This window comes from Myotis brandtii, unplaced genomic scaffold, assembly GCF_000412655.1.
Source record: "Myotis brandtii unplaced genomic scaffold, ASM41265v1 scaffold209, whole genome shotgun sequence".
In the NCBI taxonomy this organism is placed as follows: Eukaryota; Metazoa; Chordata; class Mammalia; order Chiroptera; family Vespertilionidae; genus Myotis; species Myotis brandtii.
This window is the reverse complement of record NW_005357806.1, coordinates 2531798-2543606: the sequence shown is the minus strand read 5'-3', so window position 1 is coordinate 2543606 and position 11809 is coordinate 2531798. Positions and strand designations below refer to the sequence as shown.

The window sequence follows — 11809 nt, the reverse complement described above, 5'->3', positions numbered from 1 at the left end:
TTTTTTTTATCCTCACCTGAGGATATGTTTCCATTGATTTTTAGAGAATGTGGAAGAGAAAGGGAAAGACAGAGAGAAACATCAAAGTGAGAGGAACACTTTGATTGGTTGCCTCCTGCGTGAGCCCTGACCTGGGCCCGGGCCAGGGAGGAGCCTGCAACCTAGGTACATGCCCTTAGTCAGAATTGAACCCAGACCCTGCGGTGGGCAGGCTGAGGCATTATCCACTGAGCCAAACCAGCTAGGGCAGGATATGACATTTCTTAACCCTCCAGCAGCAGACCTTCCTTTTTTTCTCCAGGAGTGTGGTAAAAAACCCTAGATCACCTATTTGGACTCTTATTATCCAAGTTACTAAGAATATTAGCAGTGGCATACAGGGTGCTTAACCAATCAGCAGTCAGAAAAGGTGTTTCCTCTGTAGTTCACACCAATTGCCGGTTTGGCCCCTGCCCAGGCCTAACACCTCTGGCGAGTCATTAGCCCTGGGCCGGGGCACCCCCAGCTCCCTGCAGCCACCGCCATCAAGGATCGCTGGCTGGCTCCTCCCTGACCCAGGCCTAAAGCCTCAGTCCATGGCTTGGCACCTACGTATGCAAATTAACTGCCATCTTTCTTGGCAGTTAATTTGCATATCACCCTGATTAGCCAATGGGAAGCATATCGGAGGTACGGTTAATTACCCTATTTGTCTTTTATTAGATTAGATGGTAACCACGCTGTATGTTACGTCCCCATGACTTACTTATAATGAAGGCAGGGAACGTTGGAGTCCGCAGTCACTGGAGCAAGCAAGCCTCCCTGTTCGCTTTAAGCTACCTGGCTGCCGGCCACCATCTTGGCTGGCAGTTAATTTTATATCGCCCTGATTAGCCAATGGGAAGGGTAGTGGATGTACGGCTAATTACCATGTTTCTCTTTTATTAGATAGGATGGTAACCACACTGTACGTTACATCCCCATGACTTACTTATAATGCAAGTTTGTACCTTTTGACCTCCTTCACCCATTTCACCCTCCCCCCACCCACTCCCTGCCTCTGACAACCACCAATCTGTTCCCTGCACCTAGCTTAGCAAATGCCCTCAAAGTCTACCCATAATGTTCCAAATGGCAAGGTTGATTTTTAAATAGCTGAATAATGTGTGTATATATATATGTGTGTGTGTGTGTGTGTGTGTATACATATATTCTCACAACTTCTTTATTCACCCATTGATGTAATTTTAGATTTTTCCCATATCTTGGCTATTATGAATAATGCTTCAATAAATGTGAGAGTGCATATATCTCTTTAATATCCTTTTTTCATTTCCTTTGGGTATATACCCAGAAGTGGAATTGGTGGACCATATAGTAGTTCTATTGTTAATTGGTGAGGATCCTTCATACTGTTTTCCATATGGCTGTACCAGTTTACAATCCTTTCAATAGTGTAAAAAAATTCCCTTTTTCCCCACATTCCCCCCAGCATTTGTTATCTCTGATATTGTTACATAATAGGCATGTAATTTTGGTTTGTATTTCCCTAATGATTAATGATGTTAAATACCTTTCCATGTATTGGTTGGCCTAGAGCTAAAGATTGAGGTTGTATTGCCTTGATTTTCAGTTAAACCTTTAGGTGTGCAGGATGACCTGAGTGGATCAAAGGGGTCTATGTGAACCATGGAGATAACACATGCATTATGTGAAACCCACCACTCATAACCTGAGTGTCCATTGTGAACATCGCCTATTTTAGGTGCACTGTCTTTGCCAAATGACCCACCCAGACTTGGGAAGTGCTATCAATTTTGGTGACAGACCAATTAGATAAATTCAGAAAATCCAGGTTAGCACACCAGCTACGCATGTTTTAGACTTTCACAAAGACGTTGCCTTCCTAAGAAAGTTTCTACACCCTTCTCTAATAAAAAGAGAATAATACCACAAAGGTATTTTTACCTACTGAACTGTAAAACTATCGAGATCCTTGGGGATCAAAATTTCTCACCATTGTAAAAACAAACAGAAAGAGAAATTCACAAGCTCAAAACACTTCAAATGATTTTTATCTTCCTGATAAATAATTGTATTCATTCCCACCTCTTTTCTTAAGTAGGGAAAAAAAGATAAGTATGATCTCATTATTATCCATGATGAAATTTATAAGTTGATATGAGGTTCAAGAAGGGATGGAACTGGAGAGCATTATGCTAAGTGAAATAAGCCAGTCAATGAAGGAAAAATACCACATGATCTCTCCTGATAAATAATTGTATTCATTCCCACCTCTTTTCTTAAGTAGGGAAAAAAAGATAAGTATGATCTCATTATTATCCATGATGAAATTTATAAGTTGATATGAGGTTCAAGAAGGGATAATAGATTATAGAAACATTTAATTCAAGCTTTATAATAGAAATATTGACTAAAAGAACATTTAGTTTACTGCTAAATGTTTTAGGCAGAGAGAATAGCATGTAAAAAACGTAATAGAGAACAAGTCCATGGTATGGTTAGAAAGCTGTGAATTATTTGACAAAGAGCATGGGTTGTAAGAAGAGCTTCCAGTAAGAATGAAAACGGTGTTTGACTCCACAGAACCTTAATATGTCATGATAATATGAATGGATTTGGTCCTGGACAGAAAAAAAAGAATCTGTGTTGGAGATTTTGAGTTGACAATTGTTACCATATGTGTACTTGGGAAAAGCGCTAGGAATGAATGAAATTATTCAGCCAGAAGATGTCAATTGAAAAGTAGCCATATCCATAGAGGAAGAGGGAGAAGAGGTAATGAAAGAAATGGGACACAATGAAGACTAGGAGAAAGTAATGCGTCAAAGGCTACACATGGTCAAATAAGATAAAGTTGAAATTTTCCTTTGGTTTCAAGAAGCAGAGGTTGTCAACAGCAGTTAGTTTCACCGGAGACTGGAATAGGCTGAAGCGAGGAAGTTGACACAGTGAGTGTCAGCTTCTCTATAAAAGATGAAACAGAGTGTGTATGAAATCGGGGAGCTGAAAGCATGGGCTCTGAAGGCAGCTTATCTATGTGAGAGCTCAGCTCTCCTGCCTATGTCTGCATCTACTTTAAATGGCTCTGTGACGCCAGCGAGTTGTATAACTATACTGTGCCTCAGTTTCCTCATCTGCAATAAGTAATAAGTACCTAATTAAGATAATTAAGTGGACTAACACATATAAAATATTTAGATGCTGATATATATGAATATGAGTATCAAATTGCCAATTAATTGAAAAAATTCAGATGGGGTTTTTTAAGGGATTGTGTTTAATCAGATGTGTTAAGTGCATACTTCCCGAAGTCCATTTACCCTCAAATCTCTGTTGTTTTATAAGGGTATGTCTCCAGCTATTTGGAAGTAAAAGACTATTTATTATTTTTTAAATACATTTTTATTGATTTCAGAGAGGCAGGGAGAGAGAGAGATAGAAACATCAATGATGAGAGAGAGTAATTGATCAGCTGCCTCCTGCACGCCTCACACTGGGGATGGAGCCCACAACTTAGTCATGTGCCCTGATCTGGAATCGAAACGGGACCTCCTGGTTCATAGGTTGGCGCTCAACTACTGAGCCACGCCGGTCAGGTGGATGTAAAAGATTGTTTAGAACAGTGGTTCTCAACCTTCTTAATGCAGCGACCCTTTAATACAGTTCCTCATGTTGTGGTGACCCCCCCAACCATAAAATTATTTTCGTTGCTCCTTCATAACTGTAATTTTGCTACTGTTATGAATCGTAATGCAAATATCTGATATGCAGAATGTATTTTCATTGTTACAAATTGAACATAATTAAAGCATAGTGATTAATCACAAAAAACAATATGTAATTATATATGTGTTTTCCGATGGTCTTAGGCGACCCCTGTGAAAGGGTCGTTCGACCCCCAACAGGTTGAGAACCCCTGATTTAGAAGGAAATAAATAAGCCCACAGGTGTGGCTAAATATACAAACAATCTAATTCAATTTGTAACCAGTATATATTAAATGAATCAGTCATTGCACACTTCCTGACTTCTTGGAGGAGGACCTCTTTTTTATTCACCACATATTGTCATTCATTAGTATAGTGTGAGGTCCTCACTAATTCTATCAATCTCCTCCTCAGCAAGCCCTAGCTTTGTGAATATTCTCTGATTCTCTTTTCTTCCAGGAATTTCCCCATTCTCCAGGCAGTCATATTAGTCCGTTTCATCTAGCTACTCTACTTACATGATGCTGTAGTACATGTGTGCAATTAAAAGCCAGTAATTCTGTGATCTGGTGATGGTTCCTGCCTATTGTGTCCTTAATCAAATAGGACTCTCCTTGAGCATCCATTCTCTCTTCATGAAATTGTGAATAACAATAACTTACCTCCCAATGTTTTGAGATTTAAATAAAATTATGTAGTTATAAATATCTTTGTATGTGCAATTAATATTAATTTTCTTTCCTTATCAAATGTCTTTATTTCTCAGATTCTGCTTGAAAATGGTCTATTAATTATTACCCAGGATGTCACCCTTTTTAAATTTAAGTGTACAGGTGTTTGAGCCATTGAAATGCCAGTTTGGGTCCACTGACTATCCTTAAGAAGCATTACAAAACTGTACTGTGCATTTGCAAATTCATGCCCTCTTCATATTTTCTAACTCAAAAACCTGGTTTTGTCTGCCTCGTAGACTAGATCAAACTTGGGGATGTTTATTCACTGAAACAGAGATTACAGTGGACTAACGGATAATATCAGAGGGCTGATTTAGTTTACAGTGAGAAAAATAATTGGCAAGGGAAACAGATACTCATTTCTCTGACCACCATATTCTTTCTCCATAGGAAGCTGCATGAGGAGTCAAATTATAATCAGAAGATTGCTTAGTGATCCTGGAATCAGAGCAGAGGTTGCTGGTACTTTTGATTGCAGTGCTCCATGGCCTTCAGTTTTGACAGGTGGCTGTGCTCAAATCCACCTGCCTCCTTCACAGGGTCTGTTCCTGTATCAAGTGTGACAGCGCTGTCATGTAGCACAATTTTAGCAAGTAGTAGTTACAGGCTGTTCTATGTAAATGATGGCCTTGGAATTGTACAACAGCGTCATGATGGAAACCTTTTTCCCTAAATGTATTCTAATGTGCACTGCCAATCTATTTTCCCTGGCACTTTTTAAAAATGCTCCAACTAATGGCCAATTCCCTTTAGGATAGATACTAGTAGGCTCATCATCTTTCAGGTTTTTCGTTGTATTGACTTTGTTTATCTGTTATTGTCATGTTTCTGTCAGAAAAGTGATCTTCTAAAAGTGCTTTCAAATTATTTTTAAAGCAAAATATTGTATGGCATTTGATTACATTTTGAAATTTTGATAAGATATAAAATGGGGCCCCCAAAAGAAATAGTGCCAAAGCTGTAACGGTCTAAAACATCCTTGCACTCAATAACCTCATTTTCCCTTCGCCAAATACACTTAAACCGATTGCCACGAGGAAGGCAGAAAGTGCTTTTTGTCTTAAGGAGGATGAGGAGTAGTTGCTAGATACTAATCTATATTTTACCTTACTTTGCTACTGATACTTGTAGTCAACTAATGAGACAGCCTGTATTCCCTTCCCTCCCACCTTATAGTCTGGTTATGCATGTTAATAGTTTTGAGAATCCCTGCAGTAAAGTAACCTTGCTTGCCTTTATTTAATATAAGGTCTTTCAAACTTTCATGGTTATGTTTTTGTTTTGTTTTGTTTTTAGTAAGATGTGTTAACATCCTTTACCACACACCTGAAAATTGGGACCTATTTTCCACTCATTTCAATCGTGAATATAATTTTCATTAAAGTAGAGGGAAAAATAGTTTTGAGAGGCAAATCCTATCTGTTGTTAACATATGTTATAAGTCTTAAATTTAAAGGACAGGAGTGAGACACCCTCCTTTCACACCCCTCACCCCACCCACATGATCTAGCTGGCATTTGGCCCTACAGTTCTATAGGCTCTGCTTAATCTCAGCTAAGAAGGGTATTCTATGATGCCTCTTGCAGAGCTTCAATACTGGATGCTAAAAGCTTAAGGTTGTATCTCTTATCACTTCACACCAAAAATCAATCCACCCCAGGGAATCCTATTGGTAGGCATCTCCTATTGATCCTCTCTCTGCTGTGGAGCTCCTGTGGTTGGCACTAAATAACCAAGAACTCATTAACACTCTCTCTCTCTCTCTCTCCCCCCCTTACCCCGTGTGTGTGTGTGTGTGTGTGTGTGTGTTTGTACACACACACACACACTAAAAAAAGATGACAGATTTGTTTTTTACTTAAGTTGAACTGGAAACTATAATGACAAGAAAACTGTAATATATTCCTGTTATACATGTTCACAGATTTTTTTTGTTAGGAGAATCTCATCTCCTTAGGAATTTTCTGCCACTTTAAATAAAAATAGCCCCAGAATATTTTGACAGGTTTTTTCTACATGAATGCATCCTCTCAAATGTTTCATTAATTTGTTTACCATGACACATTCTATAACTTTCAGGTTTCCAGTTGAATAGTCCCAAGTATGTCATGCTATTTATTTGCCTAATTAACCAGCACAGATATTTTTTTTTTCTGAAAATACCATGCAATTCCCATATCTTGTAGTACAAGCTAGGAAAAAGATTTTTTTTCTTTTCAGTCCCTCCTCTAGAGAAGGAACCGTGGCTCTCTCCCTGCTAAATGAATACCAATGCTATATCCTGTATAACAGGAGCATTCCTTAATGTCATGTGGAGGTCGTCTTTCCACTTTCTCTTTCTTTCCTTTCGTCAGCACAAGAACCCTGCTATTGTAGAATAATAATAATTGAAGCCATTTTTTTTAACTGGGTGCAATGGTGCCTTAATAAGGCAATTTGCAAAGTGATGTCATGTGGTCTTTAAGACCTTCTAAAAGATGAAAATAAAAATCTTTGATAATTACAAATAATGAAATTCTCTAAAGTGGAGTCTGAAAAGCAGAGCTAAGCATCAAAGCATCCCGAGAATATCCTTTGCAAATTGAGAGTTGGTCCCCATACGAGTGGAAGGTAAGAAGAGATTAGAGATGCATGTGCACGCGATCTACCGCAGGTTGGCCTCCATTTCTCCTTGACGTGCCTGTAATATTAACTATTGAGCTTTATCACTGACCTTACCACACTGCTTCAGATAAACTGTATAACAGGCATCTTTGGATCCTGTGCCAAGCAAAATGTCCAGCATTCAATAAATGTTTCCTCAATTAACCAACTAGGAAGTTTTACCATCTTGATTATCACCCTCTTCACCATCCAATCCACCCCCCAGATCTTAACAATTCTATATTCAAAATACATTTTGAATCCATTCTGTATTCATTCACTAGGGCTGACATAACAAACTAGGTTGACTTAAACAAGAGAACTGTATTTTCTCACAGTTCTGGAGGCTAGAAGTCCGGGAAGAAGGTGTCAGCAGGGTCAGATTCATTCTGAGGTTTCTCCCTCTCTCTCCTTGGCTTTCAGATGACTGCCTTCCCTGTTGGTCTTCACCTGGTCTAATTTCCATGCCTTTGAATCTTAATCTTTTCTTATGAGGACATAAGTCACACTGAATTAGGATCCACCCATATTACCTCATTTTAACATAATAAACCCTTTAAAGGCCCTATCTCCAAATATAGTCATATTCTGAGGTAGTGGAGGATTTCAACATACAAATTTTGGTGACATACAATTTTATCCTGTAACATATCCTCTTCCCTTCATCTTCACTGATGCCATTTCAGACTTAAACTGCCATCATCTCTCACATGCATTACTGTGTATATTTCTAGCACATCATCTTATAACAACTCTAATTTATCCCCCACATGGTGTGGTAGCCAGAGGGCTATATTTTTTAAATATATTTTTATTGATTTCAGAGAGGAAGGGAGAGGGGGAGAGAGATAGAAACATCAATGATGAGAGGGAATCATTGATCGGCTGCCTCCTGCACGCCCCCTACTGGGGATCGAGCTTGCAACCTGGGCATGTGCCCTTGGCTGGAATCAAACCCGGGACCCTTCAGTCCACAGGCTGATGCTCTATCCACTGAGACAAACCAGCTAGAGTGAGAGGGTTATTTTTTAAAAATATATTTTATTGATTTTTTTTAGAGAGGGAGGAAGGGAGAGGGATAGAGAGATAGAAACATCAATGAAAGAGAAACATCATCGATAGGCTGACTCCTGCACGCCCCCCACAAGGGATTGAGCCCACAACCCAGGGAATGTGCCCTGACTAGGAATAGAACAGGTGGCCTCTTGGTTCCTGGCTAGATACTCAACCACTGAGCTACCCCAGCCAAGCAGAGAGATATTTTTAAAAATCGATATTAGATCATGTCTACTACTGTGTAGAGTTCTACCAGCACAGAGGACGTTAAATTACTTTTTAAAAGATGAAAATTAAATTGCATCCTCTATTTTAAAAAGCCCTTAAATGCTTATTAACAGTGCTTTGATATTTACTCTAAATACTTCAAGATGCAAAGAGTGTTTGTATGAAGAATTAGAGGTCGAGAGAAATGAAGGCATCCACTGTTAGTGCCAGTGGACATTCATAAAAAGCACTTCATTGTGAAAGTAGTTTATAATCTAATTCCAAAAAAACCTATAGGAAACTGTGTATCATAACTCATTCATCTTCTTTTTTATTTCTCTAGTCTCTTCCTGCTGTCATTCCTAGAGAGTGGATTCCAAATATCCCTTGCTGGTCTTTCTTTCCAGCGCTCTAAGATGCCACCACAGAGATGGACCTGGTCTAACAACAAGCCTGTCCTCATTTTTGCCTCCAAGATTTGTTCCTCTTACAGCTTTCCCATATCTCAGTTTTTTACTCACTTGTCTCAAGTTGTTCATGACATCTAATTGCCAAGTACTATCTATTGCGTACTTGTATTTACTTATAGCTTCTCTCACATTACTATTTTTCTTCTCACTCTGACCATCATCTTTGATGTCAGGTAAGTTACAAAAAAATTTAATTAGAAAAAAATGTTTCACTGAATGCACATAAAATAGTTGGTGATTGGAGCAATAATTTTCCCCCCATTTAGGAAACAAGAACAACAAAAGTATTGAGGGTAAATTTGTGGATGAGCCAGGGGGAAAAAATCAGATTTCTAACTCTACCATAGCATTTTTCAAATAAAAAATCATGCAGAAAATTGCTATCATTTTGGAAACTTGGAGTAGGATATGGACAAAGGAAGAAAATTGTAGATCTTTGATCAACCAAGAGGATGTCTCTGAAGGTCCCGAAGGAACACTTTTCAGCAATCTTCTCCTAATAGCCGAGCTTGTGTCTCCGGTGCTGTGGTACCCAAGCAGCCCTGGGTAACCGTGGAGCCTACACAGGTTGAGTGAGGAAAGCACTCAGAATAGAATCATCATCCCTAGGAGAACGAGCACCTTTGCAAAGTTATAGCATCCCAACTCCGTGCGATGCTGTTTTAACTACTGAGCACGTCTCTGAGTGTTCAGCATGCCAAGCACTGAATTTTGAAGATATAATATCTCATTTGATTCAAATCTCACTGAAATGGAACTTGACCTGGATATAATTCTTTTCCTTTCACTAAAATTGAATTTAGACATAAATGCTTTTTTTTCCCTCCACCAGGGAATAGGAAAATCTGTTCTAGGTAGTGCATGGCATCGGCCATGACGTTGAGAAACATTTTCCTGCCAGATTTTTTTCAGACTTCATTAGTGTCTTCCCACTGACACAATAAATTAGAAAGGGAGTACTTGCTTAAAATATTCTAGTGGTGGTTAATCTGATAAGACACAAGTCAAGCAAAAATGATAGCACTGATGAGATAAACAACTCTATTTCTATTTATGCTTAGCTTTTTACTATGGGAGACAGGGAACCTAAAGATGAGAATGTAAGTGATTGACATAAAAAATCATTTTAAGGCAATTTTTTGAAAGCGTTAACAAAAATGAGAAATTATTAGATGTTTTATATAAGTAGGCCACCTTCAATGCATAAAAACGTTATGATAGATGGGTCAAGAAGAATAATAAAATAAGGATAAGAAGATGGAAGAGTCTGAGGGACGCACCTGAGGTTGCCCTGGCAGAGAGAAGTCACTGAGTGAGGGGTCAGCCACTGGGTATTGGTTTCAGCTCTGCTGCTAAATAGCTGTTTGCTTTTAGACAAAGCGGTCACTTCTCTTGGATTCAATTTCTCCCTCTGTTATGCAGGGGTCATAGCATCTGAGATCTCTTCCAGTTTTCAGCTTCTGTGAATCCATATGCTGAAATAAATCAGGTGAAAATGTTTTGAAAAACATAAAACTCTTTGTAAGGGACAGGTGTTATTCTGAGTGCTGACATGCCTTACCTAAGAGGAGGGCAGGGGCAGATTTCACAGCTGTAAGGGACAGGTGCGGAGAGTCTGTGATGTGTGTACATGCCGCTTGGGGCTGAGCCTTGCAGGTGTGTAATGTGCTGGACGCCCGTGAGCTTTTTCAGCAGCACCTACAGGGTGAGGACGGGTATGTGGCCAAACCTCAGATTCTTATAACCCCTTTTGAAAGCATACAATTTCCATAATAGCATTTTACTTCTTTTTTTGGTTTGTTGTTAATCCTTACCCCAGGATATTTTTCCCATTGATTTTTAGAGAGAGTGGAAGGGAGGAAGGGAGAGGGGAGGAGAGAGAGAGAGAGAAACATCAATCAGTTGCCTCTCGCAAACATCCAGACTGGGCCGGGGATCAAACCTACAACCCAGGTATGTGCCCTTGACCAGAATTAAACCCACGACCCTTAGGTATGTGTGTGTGTGTGGGGGGGGCATGCTAACCACTTAGCATAATAGCCAGGGCGCATTTTACTTCTTTTAGCCTCTGAAAGGACCAAAGAACTCCCAGGCGTCCTCACAGATTGACTCTCTTCATCTGGCCTTTCTAGTCCTTTAAGCATCAGCAGCCTCAGACCAGAACTTCTTCATTCTTTAAGGAAAATAGAACGTGACATGATCAGTTATTATTTACCAATATTTTCACACGTACATGTTATCATTTGAGAAGTTGGAGCTCAAATGCAGTTTCTGAAGTCTGGAAAACTGACAAAATGAACACTTTAAAATATATATATATATATATATAATTTATTTCGGAGAGGGAGGGAGAGGGAGAGAGAGATAGAAACATCAATGATGACAGAGAATCATTGGTTGGCTTCCTCCTGCACACCCCCTACTGGGGTTCGAGCAAGCAAACCACGCATGTGCCCTGACTGGGAATCGAACTGTGACCCCCTGGTTCACAGGTTGATGGTCAACCACTGAGCCATCCTGGCTGGGCCCAAATGAACACTTTTGAGGCAATTTCCTACTTAATGTTTCCCTATTCTCTTCTTTTCTCCATGACACTTTTTAAAATGATGTTTCTTATTTATTTATTCATTGATTAGGCAATAATTCACATGATCAGATATCAAAATGATAGAAAAGCCATCTATTAAAAAGTTTGCTTCCATTTCTCCAGTTTAGCCTCTGCCTTCTATAGGCAGCCAGGCAGTGGTTGCTTCTGTATCTAGTCAGTGTTTCTTTGTGTACATCCAAATAGTTATCTGTGTCTTCTTATTTCTTCGCTTCCTTACACAAAAAGTTGCATGCTAAATGCACTCTTGTGCCCCTTGTCCCCAAACTTTTTAATACAGTCTGCCGTTTAGGCATTTTGTAAGGTTATGGCCACATGGTCCCATTTATAGTAAGCAGAACAGCCACGTCTGATTCACTGAAAGGTTATTGCCCTGCTGAGGAG

The 11809-nt window shown here is 39.4% G+C and overlaps 1 long non-coding RNA gene across 1 annotated transcript in view; it reads right to left on the bottom strand.

Annotated features, from left to right (window-relative positions):
* The window catches only part of LOC106726001, a 14885-nt gene extending 4408 nt beyond the window's left edge, over nt 1–10477 (bottom strand). Inside the window, exons 1-2 of the long non-coding RNA XR_001362018.1 lie at nt 10382–10477; nt 10101–10295 (exon numbers count right to left, since the gene is read on the bottom strand). This is a non-coding gene — a long non-coding RNA (uncharacterized LOC106726001). The remainder of the gene's footprint in view (nt 1–10100; nt 10296–10381) is intronic.
* Between the last annotated feature and the right edge of the window lie 1332 nt (nt 10478–11809).